This window comes from Rhinopithecus roxellana, chromosome 16, assembly GCF_007565055.1.
Source record: "Rhinopithecus roxellana isolate Shanxi Qingling chromosome 16, ASM756505v1, whole genome shotgun sequence".
Lineage (NCBI taxonomy): Eukaryota > Metazoa > Chordata > Mammalia > Primates > Cercopithecidae > Rhinopithecus > Rhinopithecus roxellana.
The window spans coordinates 69,627,679-69,646,856 of NC_044564.1; the positions used below are offsets into that span (position 1 = coordinate 69,627,679).

General features: G+C 41.2%; 1 protein-coding gene across 3 annotated transcripts in view; it reads left to right on the forward strand.

The window, feature by feature from the left end:
- Window positions 1-19,178, forward strand: part of SH3GL2 (SH3 domain containing GRB2 like 2, endophilin A1) — a 235,433-nt gene that overhangs the window by 174,737 nt on the left and 41,518 nt on the right. The gene's annotated exons all lie outside the window — the stretch shown is intronic.

Here is a 19,178-nt window from a genome sequence, read left to right on the forward strand (position 1 = left end):
TTCTGAGGACTCTGTTCGGTTCCATTGGTCTATATCTCTGTTTTGGTACCAGTACCATGCTGTTTTGGTTACTGTAGCCTTGTAGTATAGTTTGAAGTCAGGTAGCGTGACGCCTCCAGCTTTGTCCTTTTGACTTAGGATTGTCTTGGCAATGTGGGCTCTTTTTTGGTTCCATATGAACTTTAAAGCAGTTTTTTCCAATTCTGTGAAGAAACTCATTGGTAGCTTGATGGGGATGGCATTGAATCTATAAATAACCTTGGGCAGTATGGCCATTTTCACAATATTGATTCTTCCTATCCATGAGCATGGTATGTTCTTCCATTTGTTTGTGTCCTCTTTGATTTCACTGAGCAGTGGTTTGTAGTTCTCCTTGAAGAGGTCCTTTACATCCCTTGTAAGCTGGATTCCTAGGTATTTTATTCTCTTTGTAGCAATTGTGAATGGAAGTTCATTCCTGATTTGGCTCTCTGCTTGTCTGTTACTGGTGTATAAGAATGGTTGTGATTTTTGCACATTAATTTTGTATCCTGAGACTTTGCTGAAGTTGCTTATCAGCTTAAGGAGATTTTGGGCTGAGACAATGGGGTTTTCTAAATATACAGTCATGTCATCTGCAAACAGGGACAATTTGACTTCTTCTTTTCCTAACTGGATACCCTTGATTTCTTTCTCTTGCCTGATTGCCCTAGCCAGAACTTCCAACACTATGTTGAATAGGAGTGGTGAGAGAGGGCATCCCTGTCTTGTGCCAGTTTTCAAAGGGAATTTTTCCAGTTTTTGCCCATTCAGAATGATATTAGCTGTGGGTTTGTCATAAATAGCTCTTATCATTTTGAGGTACGTTCCATCAATACCGAATTTCTTGAGCGTTTTTAGCATGAAGGGCTGTTGAATTTTGTCAAAAGCCTTTTCTGCATCTATTGAGATAATCATGTGGTTCTTGTCTTTGGTTCTGTTTATATGCTGGATTACGTTTATTGATTTGCGAATGTTGAACCAGCCTTGCATCCCGGGGATGAAGCCCACTTGATCATGGTGGATAAGCTTTTTGATGTGCTGCTGAATCCGGTTTGCCAGTATTTTATTGAGAATTTTTGCATCGATGTTCATCAGGGATATTGGTCTAAAATTCTCTTTTTTTGTTGTGTCTCTGCCAGGCTTTGGTATCAGGATGATGTTGGCCTCATAAAATGAGTTCGGGAGGATTCCCTCTTTTTCTATTGATTGGAATAGTTTCAGAAGGAATGGTACCAGCTCCTCCTTGTACCTCTGGTAGAATTCAGCTGTGAATCCATCTGGTCCTGGACTTTTTTTGGTGGGTAGGCTATTAATTATTGCCTCAATTTCATAGCCTGCTATTGGTCTATTCAGGGATTCAACATCTTCCTGGTTTAGCCTTGGGAGAGTGTAAGTGTCCAGGAAATTATCCATTTCTTCTAGATTTTCTAGTTGATTTGCGTAGAGGCGTTTATAGTATTCTCTGATGGTTGTTTGTATTTCTGTGGGGTCGGTGGTGATATCCCCTTTATCATTTTTTATTGCGTCTATTTGATTCTTCTCTCTTTTCTTCTTTATTAGTCTTGCTAGCGGTCTGTCAATTTTGTTGATCTTTTCAAAAAACCAACTCCTGGATTCATTGATTTTTTGGAGGGTTTTTTGTGTCTCTATCTCCTTCAGTTCTGCTCTGATCTTAGTTATTTCTTGCCTTCTGCTAGCTTTTGAATGTGATTGCTCTTGCCTCTCTAGTTCTTTTAATTGTGATGTTAGAGTGTCCATTTTAGATCTTTCCTGCTTTCTCTTGTGGGCATTTAGTGCTATAAATTTCCCTCTACACACTGCTTTAAATGTGTCCCAGAGATTCTGGTATGTTGTATCTTTGTTCTCATTGGTTTCAAAGAACATCTTTATTTCTGCTTTCATTTCGTTATGTACCCAGTAGTCATTCAGGAGCAGGTTGTTCAGTTTCCATGTAGTTGAGCGGTTTTGATTGAGTTTCTTAGTCCTGAGTTCTAGTTTGATTGCACTGTGGTCTGAGAGACAGTTTGTTATAATTTCTGTTCTTGTACATTTGCTGAGGAGTGCTTTACTTCCAATTATGTGGTCAATTTTGGAATAAGTGCGATGTGGTGCTGAGAAGAATGTATATTCTGTTGATTTGGGGTGGAGAGTTCTATAGATGTCTATTAGGTCCGCTTGGTGCAGAGATGAGTTCAATTCCTGGATATCCTTGTTAACTTTCTGTCTCGTTGATCTGTCTAATGTTGACAGTGGAGTGTTGAAGTCTCCCATTATTATTGTATGGGAGTCTAAGTCTCTTTGTAAGTCTCTAAGGACTTGCTTTATGAATCTGGGTGCTCCTGTATTGGGTGCATATATATTTAGGAGAGTTAGGTCTTCCTGTTGAATTGATCCCTTTACCATTATGTAATGGCCTTCTTTGTCTCTTTTGATCTTTGATGGTTTAAAGTCTGTTTTATCAGAGACTAGGATTGCAACCCCTGCTTTTTTTTGTTCTCCATTTGCTTGGTAGATCTTCCTCCATCCCTTTATTTTGAGCCTATGTATGTCTCTGCATGTGAGATGGGTCTCCTGAATACAGCAGACTGATGGGTCTTGACTCTTTATCCAGTTTGCCAGTCTGTGTCTTTTAATTGGAGCATTTAGTCCATTTACATTTAAGGTTAATATTGTTATGTGTGAACTTGATCCTGTCATTATGATATTAACTGGTTATTTTGCTCGTTAGTTGATGCAGTTTCTTCCTAGCCTCGATGGTCTTTACATTTTGGCATGTTTTTGCAATGGCTGGTACCGGTTGTTCCTTTCCATGTTTAGGGCTTCCTTCAGGGTCTCTTGTAAGGCAGGCCTGGTGGTGACAAAATCTCTAAGCATTTGCTTATCTGTAAAGGATTTTATTTCTCCTTCACTTATGAAACTTAGTTTGGCTGGATATGAAATTCTGGGTTGAAAATTCTTTTCTTTAAGAACGTTGAATATTGGCCCCCACTCTCTTCTGGCTTGTAGAGTTTCTGCCGAGAGATCTGCTGTTAGTCTGATGGGCTTCCCTTTGTGGGTAACCCGACCTTTCTCTCTGGCTGCCCTTAAGATTTTTTCCTTCATTTCAGCTTTGGTGAATCTGGCAATTATGTGTCTTGGAGTTGCTCTTCTGGAGGAGTATCTTTGTGGCGTTCTCTGTATTTCCTGAATTGGAATGTTGGCCTGCCCTACTAGGTTGGGGAAGTTCTCCTGGATGATATCCTGAAGAGTGTTTTCCAACTTGGTTCCATTTTCCCCCTCACTTTCAGGCACCCCAATCAGACGTAGATTTGGTCTTTTTACATAATCCCATACTTCTTGCAGGCTTTGTTCATTTCTTTTTCTTCTTTTTTCTTTTGGTTTCTCTTCTCGCTTCATTTCATTCATTTGATCTTCAATCGCTGATACTCTTTCTTCCAGTTGATCGAGTCGGTTACTGAAGCTTGTGCATTTGTCACGTATTTCTCGTGTCATGGTTTTCATCTCTGCCATTTCGTTTATGACCTTCTCTGCATTAATTAGTCTAGCTGTCAATTCTTCCACTCTTTTTTCAAGATTTTTAGTTTCTTTGCGCTGGGTACGTAATTCCTCCTTTAGCTCTGAGAAGTTTGATGGACTGAAGCCTTCTTCTCTCATCTCGTCAAAGTCATTCTCTGACCAGCTTTGATCCGTTGCTGGCGATGGGCTGCGCTCCTTTGCAGGAGGAGATGCGCTTTTATTTTTTGAATTTCCAGCTTTTCTGCCCTGCTTCTTCCCCATCTTTGTGGTTTTATCTGCCTCTGGTCTTTGATGATGGTGACGTACTGATGGGGTTTTGGTATAGGTGTCCTTCCTGTTTGATAGTTTTCCTTCTGACAGTCAGAAGGACTGTCTGTTGGTCTGTTGGAGATTGCTTGAGGTCCACTCCAGACCCTGTTTGCCTGGGTATCAGCAGCAGAGGTTGCGGAAGATAGAATATTGCTGAACAGCGAGTGTACCTGTCTGATTCTTCCTTTGGAAGTTTCCTCTCAGGGGTGTACTCCACCCTGTGAGGTGTGGGGTGTCAGACTGCCCCTAGTGGGGGATGTCTCCCAGCTAGGCTACTCAGGGGTCAGGGACCCACCTGAGCAGGCAGTCTGTCCGTTTTCAGATCTCAACCTCCGCGTTGGGAGATCCACGGCTCTCCCCAAAGCTGTCAGACAGAGTTGTTCGCGTCTGCACCGGCCCCCGCTGCTTCCCCTGTTGGTCTTCAGCTGTGCGCTGTCCCCAGAGGTGGAGACTACAGAGACAGGCAGGCTTCCTTGAGCTGCTGTGAGCTCCACCCAGTTCGAGCTTCCCAGCGGCTTTGTTTACCTACTTAAGCCTCAGCAATGGCGGGCACCCCTCCCCCAGCCTCGCTGCTGCCTTGCGGATAGATCGCTGCATACTGCTGTGTTAGCAGTGAGGGAGGCTCCGTGGGCATGGGACCCTCCCGGCCAGGTGTGGGATATATTCTCCTGGTGTGCCTGTCTGCTTAAAGCGGAGTATTGGGGTGGGAGTTACCCGATTTTCCAGGTGTTTTGTGTCTCAGTTCCCCTTGCTAGGAAAACGGATTCCCTTCCCCCTTGCACTTCCAGGTGAGGCGATGCCTCACCCTGCTTCAGCTCTCGCTGGTCAGGCTGCAGCAGCTGACCAGCACCGATTGTCCGGCACTCCCTAGTGAGATGACCCCAGTACCTCAGTTGAAAATGCAGAAATCACCGGTCTTCTGTGTCGCTCGCGCTGGGAGTTGGAGACTGGAGCTGTTCCTATTCGGCCATCTTGCTCCGCCCCCTCATAATGTCACTTTTTAATGATGTCACTCTTACTTGGATTCCAGCGCTCTCTCTCAAGTGGGAGAGAAAGGAGTAGAGTTCCAGCTAGAATGCTCTGAGCAACACATATCCCCGAGTGCACCTATGGACGTCTCCTTCATGGTGTGATAGGAAAGGAGGAGGCATGGAGCATTGTGCCAAGACATACACCCCACCCTGTTGTGGGAATGTAAGAAGGGCCAGAGCCCCAAACAAGATGAGCTGTAAAGACATCTTTCTCCTTAGTCTGAAATTCAGTGATAACAAGCTTCCTCTAAGTTACATGTTTGCAATATAGTTCCAAGCTTATATTCATTAAAGGTAATGACCAAGAAAATTAACAGCAAAAAAAATACATTGGAGCAATCACAGCATTCTAATAACCTTATTTGTTTTTGTTTTTTAACACGTCGTCAGTTGGGCTTTCTGAATACATAAGATAATGCTTTAAATCATGGCAGCTTGGGGACAGATGCATTAACTCTTCTGAGTCAGTAGGGGACTGTTAAAAACATCACTCTTGTACCTGCCTGTATGTCGCTGCCAGACAGACCTTCCCAGGACACTGTTTTCATCATGTCTCTGTGATTGTTTATTTAGCTGTTCTTGTTCAGGAGTCTCAGTACTTTAAGTGGGTGCGTATGCATTATTAATAGTTGCATTTTCTTCAGTGACAGAGAAGTTAAGAATTTGAACATATTTTAGTTTTTCATATGACATTTTAACATTTCTTTTATGTTACCACTGTGAGTTACCCCATGTTCAAGTGGGTGTGTAACTCATCTATTTATTTATCTAATTTATTTATTTACTTATTTGGAGATTGAGCTCTCACTCTTTTGTCCAGGCTGGAGTGTAGTAGCTCAATCATGCTCACTATCATCTCAAACTTCTGGGCTCAAGTGATCCTCCTGCCTCAGCCTCCCAAGTAGCTGGGACTACAGGCACACACCACCATGCCTGGCTAATTTTTATTATTTATTTTATCTTTGAGGTCCAATTTATTTCTTTTTTTAAACTTTTATTTTAAGTTCAGGGATACATGTGCAGGTTTGTTACATAGGTAGGCATGTGCCATGGGGGTTTATTGTACAAATGATTTCATCACCCAGGTATTAAGCCTAGTACCCATTAGTTATTTTTCCTGATCGTCTCCCTCCTCCCACCCTCCACCCTCCATTAGGTCCCAGTGTGTGTTGTTCCCCTCTGTGTGTCCCTGTGTTCTCATCATTTTTGTCCCACTTATAAGTGAAAACATGTGGTATTTGGTTGTCTCTACCTGCATTAGTTTGCTAAAGATAATGGCTTCCAGGTCCATCCATGTCCCTGCAAAGAACCTGATCTCTCTTTTTTCTGGCTGCTTAGTATTCCATGGTGTATACATATCACATTTTCTTTATCTAGTCTGTCATTGTTGGGCATTTGGGTTGATTCCATATCTTTGCTATTATTAATAGTGCTGCAGTGAACACATGTGTGCATGTGTCTTTATAATAGAACAATTTATATTTCTTTGCGTGTATATAGAGTAATGAGATTGCTGGGTCAAATGGTATTTCTGTCTTCAGGACTTTGAGGAATCACCACACTGTTTTCCACAATGGTTGAACTAATTTACACTCCGACCAACAGTGTATAAGCATTCCTTTTTCTCCACAACCTTGCCAGCATCTGTTATTTTTTGACTTTTTAATAACAGCCATTTAGACTGGTGTGAGATGGTATCTCATTGTGGTTTTGATTTGTGTTTCTCTAATGACCAGTGATGTCGAGTGTTTTCTCATATGTTTTTTGGCCACATAAATGTCTTCTTTTGAAAAGTGTCCGTGTCCTTTGTCAACTTTTTAATGGAGTTGTTTGCTTTTTTTCTTGTAAATTTGTTTAAGCTCCTTATAGGTGCTGGATATTAGACCTTTGGTGGATACATAGCTTGCAAAAATTTTCTCATTCTATAGTTTGTTTACTCTGTTGGTAGTTTCTTTTGCTGTGCAAAAGCTCTATGGTATAATTAGATCCCATTTGCTAATTTTTGCCTTTGTTGCAATTGCTTTTGGTGTCTTCCTCATGAAATTTTTGTCCATGCCTATGGCCTGAATGGTATTGCCTATATTGTCTTTCAGGGTTTTTATGATTTGGGGTTTTACATTTAAGTCTTTAATCTGTCTTGACTTAACTTTTGTATGCAGTGTAAGGGAGGGGTTGAGTTTCAGTCTTCTGCGTGTGGCTAGCCAGTTATCCCAGCACCATTTATTGAATAGGGAATCTTTTCCCCATTGTGTGATTTTTGTCAGATTTGTCAAAGACCAGATAACTGTAGGTGTGCAGTTTTATTTCTGAGATCTCTATTCTATTCTGTTGGTTTATTTGTCTGTTTTTGTACGTACCATGCTGTTTTGGTTATTGTAGCCCTGTGGTATAGTTTGAAGTTGGATAGCATGATGCCTCCAGCTTTGTTCTTTTTGCATAGGATTGCATTGGCTATTCAGGCTCTTTTCTGGTTCCATATGAATTTTAAAATAGTTTTTCCTAGTTCTGCTAATAATCTTAATGGTAGTCTAATAGGAATAGCATTGAGGCGCGCCCAAGATGGTGGAATAGGAACAGCTCCAGCCTCCAGCTCCCACCGTGAGTGACACAGAAGACGGGTGATTTCTGCATTTTCAACTGAGGTACCGGGTTCATCTCACTGGGCGTGGCTGACAGTTGGTGCTGGTCGGCTGCTGCAGCCTGACCAGCGAGAGCTGAGCAGGGCGAGGCATCGCCTCACCTGGGAAGCGCAAGGGGGAAGGGAATCCCTTTTTCTAGCCGAGGGAAACTGAGACAACCAACACCTGGAAAATCGGGTATCTCCCACCCTAATACTGCACTTTACCAAGGGTCTTAGCAAACGGCACACCAGGACATTATATCCTACACCTGGCCCGGAGGGTCCCACGCCCATGGAGCCTCCCTCATTGCTACCACAGCAGTCTGAGATCTTACTGCAAGGTGGCAGCCAGGCTGGGGGATGGGCACCTGCCATTGCTGAGGCTTAAGTGGGTAAACAAAGCCACCAGGAAGCTTGAATTGGGTGGAGCCCACTGCATCTCAAGGAGGCCGGCCTGCCTCTGTGGACTCCTCCTCTGGGGACAGGGCATAGCTAAACAAAAAGCAACAGAAACCTCGGCAGAAGTAAATGCCTCTGTCTGATAGCTTTGAAGAGAGCAGTGGATCTCCCAGCACGGAGGTTGAGATCTGAGAACAGACTGCTCAAGTGGGTCCCTGACCCCTGAGTAGCCTAACTGGGAGACATCCCCCACTAGGTGCAGACCGACACCTCACACCTCACATGGTGGGGTACACCCCTGAGACGAAGCTTCCAGAGCAAGAATTAGACAGCAACACTTGCTGTGCAGCAGTATTCTATCTTCTGCAGCCTCCATTGCTGATACCAAGGCAAACAGGGTCTGGAGTAGACCTCAAGCAAACTCTAACAGACTTACAACTGAGGGTCCTGACTGTTAGAAGGAAAACTAACAAGCAGAAAGGACACCCACACCAAAACCCCATCAGTATGTCACCATGATCAAAGACCAAAGGCAGATAAAACCACAAAGATGGGGAAAAAGCAGTGCATAAAAGCTGGAAATTCAGAAAATCAGAGTGCATCTCCCCCCCGAAGGAACACAGCTCATCGCCAGCAATGAAACAAAGCTGGACGGAGAATGACTTTGACTAGTTGAGAGAAGAAAGCTTCAGTTGATCAAACTTCTCAGAGCTAAAGGAGGAATTACGTATCCAGCGCAAACAAACTAAAAACCTTGAAAAAAGAATGGATGAATGGATAACTAGAATAATCAATGCAGAGAAGACCTTAAAAGAACTGATAGAGATGAAAACCCTAATACGAGAAATATGTGACAAATGCACAAGCCTCAGTAACTGACTCGATCAACTGGAAGAAAGAGTATCAGCGATTGAAGATCAAATGAATGAAATGAAGAAAGAGGAGAAGTGTGCAGAAAAAAGAGTAAAAAGAAAATGAACAAAGCCTCCAAGACGTATGGGATTATGTGAAAAGACCAAATCTACGTCTGATTGGTGTGCCTGAAAGTGATGGGGAAAATGGAACCAAGAGGAAAACACTCTACAGGATATCATCCAGGAGAAATTCCCCAACCTAATAAGGCAGGCCAACATTCAAATTCAGGAAATACAGAGAATGCCACAAAGATACTCCTCGAGAAGAGCAACTCCAAGACACATAATTGCCAGATTCACCAAAGTTGAAATGAAGGAAAAAATGTTAAGGGCAGCCAGAGAGAAAGATTGGGTTAAACACAAAGGGAAGCCCACCAGACTAACAGCAGATCTCTCGGCAGAAACTCTCCAAGCCAGAAGAGAGTGGGGGCCAATATTCAACATTCTTAAAGAAAAGAATTTTCAACCCTGAATTTCATATCTAGCCAAACTAAGTTTCATAAGTGAAGGAGAAATAAAATCCTTTACAGACAAGCAAATGCTTAGAGATTTTGTCACCACCAGGCCTGCCCTACGAGAGATCCTGAAGTAAGCACTAAACATGGAAAGGAATTACAGGTACCAGCCACTGCAAAAACATGTCAAAATGTAAAGTCCATCGATGCTAGGAAGAAACTGCATCAACTAGCGAGCAAAATAACCAGCTAATATCGTCATGACAGGATCAAGCTCACACATAACAATATTAACCTTAAATGTAAATGGACTAAATGGTCCAATTAAAAGACACAGACTGGCAAATTGGATAAAAAGTCAAGACCCATCGGTTTGCTGTATTCAGGAGACCCATCTCACATGCAGAGACACACATAGGCTCAAAATAAAGGGATAGAGGAAGATCTACCAAGCAAATGGAAAACAAAAAAAAGCAGGGGTTGCAATCCTAGTCTCTGATAAAACAGACTTTAAACCATCAAAGATCAAAAGAGACAAAGAAGGCCATTACATAATGGTAAAGGGATCAATTCGTCAGGAAGAGCTAACTATCCTAAATATATATGCACCCAATACAGGAGCACCCAGATTCATAAAGCAAGTCCTTAGAGAGTTAGAAGGAGACTTAGACTCCCATACAATAATAATGGGAGACTTTAAAACCCCACTGTCAACATTAGACAGATCAATGAGACAGAAAGCCAACAAAGATATCCAGCAATTGAACTCAACTCTGCACCAAGCGGACCTAATAGACATCTACAGAACTCTCCACCCCAAATCAACAGGATATACATTCTTCTCAGCATCACATCGCACTTATTCCAAAATTGATCACATAATTGGAAGTAAAGCACTCCTCAGCAAATGTACAAGAACAGAAATTATAACAAACTGTCTCTTAGACCACAGTGCAATCAAACTAGAACTCAGGACTTAAAAACTCAATCAAAACCGCTCAACTACATGGAAACTGAACAACCTGCTCCTGAATGACTACTGGGTACATAACGAAATGAAGGCAGAAATAAAGATGTTCTTTGCAACCAATGAGAACAAAGATACAACATACCAGAATCTCTGGGACACATTTAAAGCAGTGTGTAGAGGGAAATTTAGAGCACTAAATGCCCACAAGAGAAAGCAGGAAAGATCTAAAATTGACACCCTAACATCACAATTAAAAGAACTAGAGAGGCAAGAGCAAACACATTCAAAAGCTAGCAGAAGGCAAGAAATAACTAAGATCAGAGCAGAGCTGAAGGAGATAGAGACACAAAAAACCCTCCAAAAAATCAATGAATCCAGGAATTGGTTTTTTGAAAAGATCAACAAAATTGATAGACCACTAGCAAGACTAATAAAGAAGAAAAGAGAGAAGAATCAAATAGATGCAATAAAAAATGATAAAGGGGATATCACCACCGACCCCACAGAAATACAAACTACCATCAGAGAATACTATAAACACGTCTACACAAATAAACTAGAAAACCTAGAAGAAATGGATAATTTCCTGGACACTTACACTCTCCCAAGACTAAACCAGGAAAAGATGAATCCCTGAATAGACCAATAGCAGACTCTGAACTTGAGGCAATAATTAATAGCCTACCAACCAAAAAAAGTCCAGGATCAGACAGATTCACAGCTGAATTCTACCAGAGGTACAAGGAGGAGGTGGTACCATTCCTTCTGAAACTATTCCAATCAATAGAAAAAGAGGGAATCCTCCCTAATTCATTTTATGAGGCCAACATCATCCTGATACCAAAGACTGGCAGAGACACAACAAAAAAAGAGAATTTTAGACGAATATCCCTGATGAACATCGATGCACAAATCCTCCATAAAATACTGGCAAACCGAATCCAGCAGCACATCAAAAAGCTTATCCACCATGATCAAGTGGGCTTCATCCCTGGGATGCAAAGCTGGTTCAACATATGCAAATCAATAAATGTAATCCAGCATATAAACAGAACCAAAGACAAAAACCACATGATTATCTCAATAGAGGCAGAAAAGGCCTCTGACAAAATTCAACAGCCCTTCATGCTAAAAACTCTCAATAAATTTGGTATTGATGGAACGTATCTCAAAATAATAAGAGCTATTTATGACAAACCCACAGCTAATATCATACTGAATGGGCAAAAACTGGAAGCATTCCCTTTGAAAACTGGCACAAGACAGGGATGCCCTCTCTCACCACTCCTATTCAACATAGTGTTGGAAGTTCTGGCTAGGGCAATCAGGCAAGAGAAAGAAATCAAGGGTATTCAGTTAGGAAAAGGAGAAGTCAAATTGTCCCTGTTTGCAGATGGCATGATTGTATATTTAGAAAACCCCATCATCTCAGCCCCAAATCTCCTTAAGCTGATAAGCAACTTCAGCAAAGTGTTAGGATAAAAAAGTCAATGTGCAAAAATCACAAGCATTCTTGTACACCAGTAACAGACAAACAGCCAAATCATGAATGAACTCCCATTCTCAATAACTTCAAAGAGAATAAAATACCTAGGAATCCAACTAACAAGGGATGTAAAGGACCTCTTCAAGGAGAACTACAAACCACTGCTCAGTGAACTAAAAGAGGACACAAACAAAGGGAAGAACGTACCATGCTCATGGATAGGAAGAATCAATATCGTGAAAATGACCATACTGCCCAAGGTTATTTATAGATTCAATGCCATCCCTATTAAGCTACCAATGACTTCCTTCTCAGAATTGGAAAAAACTGCTTTAAAGTTCATATGGAACCAAAAAAGAGCCCACATTGCCAACACAATCCTAAGCCAAAAGAACAAAGCTGGAGGCATCATGCTACCTGACTTAAAACTGTACTGCAAGGCTACAGTAACCAAAACAGCATGGTACTGGTACCAAAACAGAGATATACACCAATAGAACAGAACAGAGCCCTCAGAAATAATAGCACACATCTGCAGCCATCTGATCTTTGACAAACATGAGAAAAACAAGAAATGGGGAAAGGATTCCCTATTTAATAAATGGTGCTGGGAAAATTGACTAGCCATAAATAGAAAGCTGAAACTGGATCCTTTCCTTACTCCTTATACGAAAATTAATTCAAGATGGATTAGAGACTCAAATGTTAGACCTAATACCATAAAAACCCTAGAAGAAAACCTAGGTAATACCATTCAGGACATAGGCACGGGCAAGGACTTCATGTCTAAAACACCAAAAGCAACGGCAACAAAAGCCAAAATTCACAAATGGGATCTAATTAAACTAAAGAGCTTCTGGACAGCAAAAGAAACTACCATCAGAGTGAACAGTCAACCTACAGAATGGGAGAAAGTTTTGCAATCCACTCATCTGACAAAGGGCTAATATCCAGAACCTATAAACAACTCAATCAAATTTACAAGAAAAAAACAAACAATCCCATCAAAAAGTAGGCAAAGGATAGGAACAGGCACTTCTCAAAAGAAGACATTCATACAGCCAACAGACACATGAAAAAATGCTCATCATCACTCGCCATCAGAGAAATGCAAATCAAAACCACAATGAGATACCATCTCACACCAGTTAGAATGGCAATCTTTAAAAAATCAGGAAGCAACAGGTGCTGGAGAGGTTGTGGAGAAATAGGAACACTTTTACACTGTTGGTGGGACTGTAAACTAGTTCAACCATTATGGAAAACAGTGTGGCGATTCCTCAAGGATCTAGAACTAGAAATACCATTTGACCCAGCCATCCTATTACTGGGGATATACCCAAAGGATTATAAGTCATGCTGCTATAAAGACACATGCACACGTATGTTTATTGCGGTACTATTCACAATAGCAAAGACTTGGAATCAACCCAAATGTGCATCAGTGACAGACTGGATTAAGAAAATGTGGCACATATACACCATGGAATACTATGCAGCCATAAAAAGGGATGAGTTCGTGTTCTTTTTTAGGGACATGGATGCAGCTGGAAACCATCATTCTCAGCAAACTATCGCAAGAACAGAAATCCAAATACCACATGTTCTCACTCATAGGTGGGAATTGAACAATGAGATCACTTCGGCACAGGAAGGGGAGCATCACACACCAGGTCCTATTGTGGGGAGGGGGTAGGGGGGAAAGATAGCATTAGGACATATACCTAATGTATATGATGAGTTAATGGGTGCAGCACACCAACATGGCACATGTATACATATGTAACAAACCTGCCCGTTGTGCACATGTACCCTAGAACTTAAAGTATAGAAAAAAAAAAAAGGAATAGCATTGAATCCATAAACTGCCATGGAAATGGCAATATGGCCATTTTAATATTGAGTCTTCCTATCCACGAGCATGGAATGTTTTTCCATTATTGGTATCATCTGTGATTTCTTTCAGCAGTGTTTGTAGTTCTTCTTGTAAAGAACTTTCAGCCAGGTATGGTGGCTGATGCCTGTAATCCCAGAACTTTGGGAGGCTGAGGAGGGCAGATCACGAGGTCAGGAGATGGAGACCATCCTGGCTAACACGGTGAAACCCCGTCTCTACTAAATATACAAAAAATTAGCTGGGTGTGGTGGCAGGTGTCTGTAGTCCTGGCTACTTGGGAGGCTGAGGTAGGAGAATGGCGTGAACCCAGGTGGCAGAGCTTGCAGTGAGCCGAGATCATGCCACTGCACTCCAGCCTGGGCAACAGAGCAAGACTCCGTCTCAAAAAAAAAAAAAAAAAAAGAACTTTCACCTCCCTGGTTAGCTGTATTCCTAGGTGTTTTATTATTTTTGTGGCAATTGTGAAGGAGATTGTTCCTGATTTGGCTCTTGGCTTGACAAGTTATTGGTGTATAGAAACACTAGTGAGTTTTGAACATCGATTTTGTATCCTGAGACTTTGCTGAAGTTCTTTATTAGCTTAAGAATCTTTTTGGCTGAGACTGTGGGGTTTTCTAGACATAGGATCATACCGTCTGCAAACAGGGATGGTTTGACTTCCTCTCTTCCTACTTGGATGCCCTTTATTTCTTTCTCTTGCCTAATTGGCCTGGCCAGGACTTCCAATACTATGTTGAATAGGAGTGGTGAGAGAGGGCATTCTTGTCTTGTGCCGGTTTTCAAGGGGAATGTTTCCAGCTTTTGCCCATTCATTATGATGTTGGCTATGGGTTTGTCATATATGGGACTTACTATTTTGAGGTGCATTCCTTTAATACCTAGTTCATTGGGACTTTTTAACATGAATGGATGTTGAATTTTATTGAAAACCTTTTGTGCATCTATTGGGATAATCATGTGTTTTTTTTTCTTTAGTTCTGTTTATGTGATGAATCATATTTATTGATTTGCATATGTTGAACCAACCTTGCATCCTAGGGGTAAAGCCTACTTGGTAATGGTGGAAAAGCTTTTTGACATGCCTCTGGATTTGGTTTGCCAGCATTTTATTGAGGATTTGCATCAGTGTTCATCAAGGACCTTGGCCTGAAGTTTTCTTTTTTGTTGTATCTTTGTGCCTAATTTTTAAATATTTTGTGTAGGTGGAGTCTCACTTTTTCCCAGGCTAGTCTTGAACTCCTGGCCTTAAGCAATCCTGCTGTCTTGGCCTCCCAAAGCATTGGGGTAACAGACATGGGCCACCATGCCTGACTTAATTCATTTATATATTAATGATCACGAAACTCACAAACTGTCGGTGCTCCCTTAAAGGTGTCTATGTTTTTCTTAAACTTCACTCTCTTACAGCATCTGGTATAATGTGGTATCTAATAGTATGAAATCATATCTTTCAGTCCTTTTATTGCTCCAGAAATAATGCCATGTCGTTCACGAGTCCTATCACCTAAGTTCAGGAAACACCAACTTTTAATTTCTTTAGGGAAGAAGGTAATATTCACATGTCTCTGGAAGGGTAACCCCATTGTCATTTCCATGCCTTCTGTTCTCTAGTATCTTGTCTCTAAAGACTGAGACAGCTGGTGAAATAAGCAGCATCATCTATAGATTCAGCATGGCATTACTATTCATGAAGCTAGCACCTAGCACAGGGATCAAGATTTTTTTTAAGTGCTTTAGGTTTTTTGGGCCAGAGGGTCTCTGAGGTCTCTTACAACTCCTTGCCAATGCTGTTGAAACACAAAAGCATCCATTGACAGTGTTTAAATGAATGATTGTGGCTCTTTTCAACAAAACTTTATCTAAGGATACTGAAATTTGAATAATTATTTTATTCTGTAAAATAGTAGTCTTATTTCAATTTTTTTCAACCATTTAAAAGTGTAGAAACGGAAGTTTTTATTACCTAAAATATCATGTGTGTATCTATATATTTACAGTTTCACTTTCTTTGAACTGCCTTCCCTAATGGCTCCTCACACCAATCCCAGGCAAGGTTAGTTGAAGATGGAGGCTCAGGAGCTTATAAGATGAGAAGTTCTTGTAATTTAGGGTGCATCAAGACTCACTTTCAAGTAGAAATTGGAAATTTTGGACATTGAGAAAAATAACAGTTACGTCATAAGTTCAGAGTTAAACTGTGCTGTTCTCAAATGGCAATAAGCTGAATTCTGGGAGCTTATGGGAATTGCTAGTTATAATAAATTACTTAAGCATAAATCTTCTTTATGCTAATTTCATCAGGCCTGTTACTAAGAGAATATGTACTTGGATACTACCAGTTTAGGTATATAAATAAGTCTCCTAGCAAGTGCATAACAAGGCACATTCAGAAGTCTCATGGTGTTATGGCCCTCAGCTTGTCTCTGGCTGACACAGTATACTTTAGCAAAAGAGTCCTGGGCATTATTATTGAGGACAGAGGTGGACAGAAGTTAGAAACTGGTCAGCCTCCTACTGGCAGATGACTTCGGAATAGTGACTAATCATTGGACCATTCAGTTCTTCTGGTACTTTTTTAAGAAAGCCTCTGTTTCATGATCTTGGGAACTACTCTTGTTACAACAACACTCAAAGAGCTCCTTTCCCTTCTCTAGGCCACAGATGTGGACACTTAACAAATTAAAGCATTAAACAGAATGCTCCCCTGGTCTCTTCCTCTTATGTCCATGAACTCTGTCAAGTAATTACCTGTAAGAATGCAGTCATGCCTGGCTCTGTGACTCATGCCTGTAATCCCAGCACTTTGGGAGGCCAAGGTGGATGGATCACTTGAGGCCAGGAGTTCAAGACCAGCCTGGCCAATGTGGCAAAACCCCATCTCTACCAAAAAATACAAAAAATAGCTGGGTATGGTGGTGCATGCCTGTAGTCTCAGCTACTTGGGAAGCTGAGGAGGGAGAATCGCTTGAACCCAGGAGGTGGAGGTTGCAGTGAGCTGAGATAGCACTACTGCACTCCAGCCTAGGTGGTATATTTCCTGATGATGAAATGCATATACAACTATATTGAATAAAGTTGTTTTCAGAAGTGGTGGATTTCAAGTGAAGGTTATTTTATGCTGTAGTCAAAAGGGGTTACATAGAACTTGCTCTGTAATGATGTCTGGACTAGGTAACCAAAAGTGTTGAAGGAGTCCACCTCAATGGGCACAAAGTCGGTAAACATCCAGGTGGGATGAGCTCTTTCTTTAGACAAGTCACAAGGGACACTGGAATAGTTTTTATTCCTACTTCTCTTTTAAGATGGAATCCTGCCCTGGGAACCAAATGTCATAATCTAATTTTGGTGTCCCCAGGGTCTCTGGGTCTCTCCTGAGACCACTGGTTTAGCCAAGTTAGTGGTGTCTGTTTACACAACATGAGTAGTTGGGCTCCCTACACAGAGCTTAAAAGGGAAGGGGGTTCTGTGGCCAAAATGAGAACTAACTTCCACAGCCTTCCTTGCTCACCTCCCTGTGGGTCAGGTGGAATAGACACTGCAAGCACCAGCCTCTGTAGGGAAACCCATGAAACTGAGGGCATGTGGTCCAGCAGGTCAGCATGGCAGAGCCTCCCTTCCAGAAAGACCCAGGAGGGAATAGTCTTGTGGATGAAGCTTCCACAGACTTTGAGGAGTTTCAAAACAAAAACAGAGTATGGGATGGCAGTTACCTTCCTGCTGATCCTGTTTGGCCGCTACTGCCAGGTCCCCAGTGCCGTCTTGGGAACAGAGCACATTCCAGCTCTGACTTGGCCTCTGTCTCAGACTGGGAGATGCCTCTATTGCCTGTCTTTTTAGGAAGAGATTTTGCTTTCAAGAAGTATAGGATGGTCATTAAGAACATACACCCTAGAACTAGAACTGGGGAAGTTTCTTAACCCCTCTGTATCTGTTTTGTCATGTACATTACAGAGTTTGTGAGCATTGAATGTGTAAAGATATTCATAGTCCTTAAAACAGTTTCTGACAAACAGAAAATAGCTTATGGTGATGATGATTATAATTATTAAGGACAGAGATGGGGGAAACTTATAAATTGGTCAGCCCCCTAACAGCAGATTACCTCAGGATATCAAATGGCCATTGGAAAATTTAATTCCTATGGCACTCTTTTTTTGGAAATCTTGGCTTTTTGAATGATTTCCTTCTCATCATAACTACAGGATATTGGGGCACATTTGTCATCTAATTCCTTAATCCCCATCACATAGGAGGAGATCTACATTTGTACTCCTATCACACACATACCATGGAATTTCAGCATATTTGTTCCATACACACCTTTGATCTATTTCCCTGGCATAAGACATTCCACGACTTGAGTACATAGTGGTTGTTTGACATTTTGCTAATACTAGGACCTTCACATATGGCTTCACAAGTTGTGTGCTGCACAACTCCAGGGGGCCACTGAGCACTTTAAAGCTAATCACTACCTAGTACACACTCAATCTTACAGATCTTTGAAATTTGAATAAATCCAAAGGATATTTATACAAGATTTATATGTAGACAGGCACATTTGAAATTGCATCCTTTGTACGATAATTTTATATCATTATAACCTCACAAGAAAAAATTTGTTTTCCTCTATTGATCCTAGTAATAGTAGACACACACAGTAATATGACTGCCATGGAACGGGAAGTTATTAAGTATTGAAAAACTGAACTGAAAGATAAAATCTTTCAATGGGTGGATTGTGGAAAAGGAGGAGGCTTCCTTTATGCAAGGCAGATACTATATGTAGGTACAGTAGGTTATGGAAAAGTTTCTAATGGTTGAAGGGGGAGCCTTTTAACAACAGAAAACTTCTCCAGTGGACTTAATTGATACCTAAATTTCTACAATAAAATTTAATCACTTTCATTTATACCTATGTCATATATTACATGTACATACCTTGAATAGGAGGATGCATTTATTCTCACTAGTCATTTACCGTATAGGGTGAATAGGAGGCCCACACGTGCTGATAAGAAAAGGATTTCTTGGAGAAAGACAGAGAGGACCTAACTGCAGTGAGCACCTTCCACGATCTCTTTCAAGTGGGGAGAGGGGCCTGACAAAGAGAACATGGTGAGATGCTGAAAGCAAACACTGACCATTCCAAATTTAGAAATTTAGAGGATAGACCAAATTTAGAGGATAGACTCTAGCATCAAGATTTTTTTTAGAATTAACCAAAAGTTCAAGGACAGACTAGAAGTCTTTGCTCAAGATTTGATATTCTTAGGATGTTCTCAGAAGTTAAATAAAAAGCTCCCTGCTTCTTGAATAAGCAGAGTTGATGCTGTGTGATTCTTTCTTGAGGGCAGCAAAATCTGCCTGCATGCCTGACCCACTGTAGGCATCCAATAAATGTCTCTGGGCCAAAATCTGTTTGATTTTATTCACCTTATTTTTACCAAAAGGTAATGAATTATATTTTGAAACAAATTTTAGGGAACTACCAGCTGCTGCTTTGGATCAACAGGCTTTTCACATCTTGGCAGAGTGCCGCTGAGTATAGCGTCAGTGT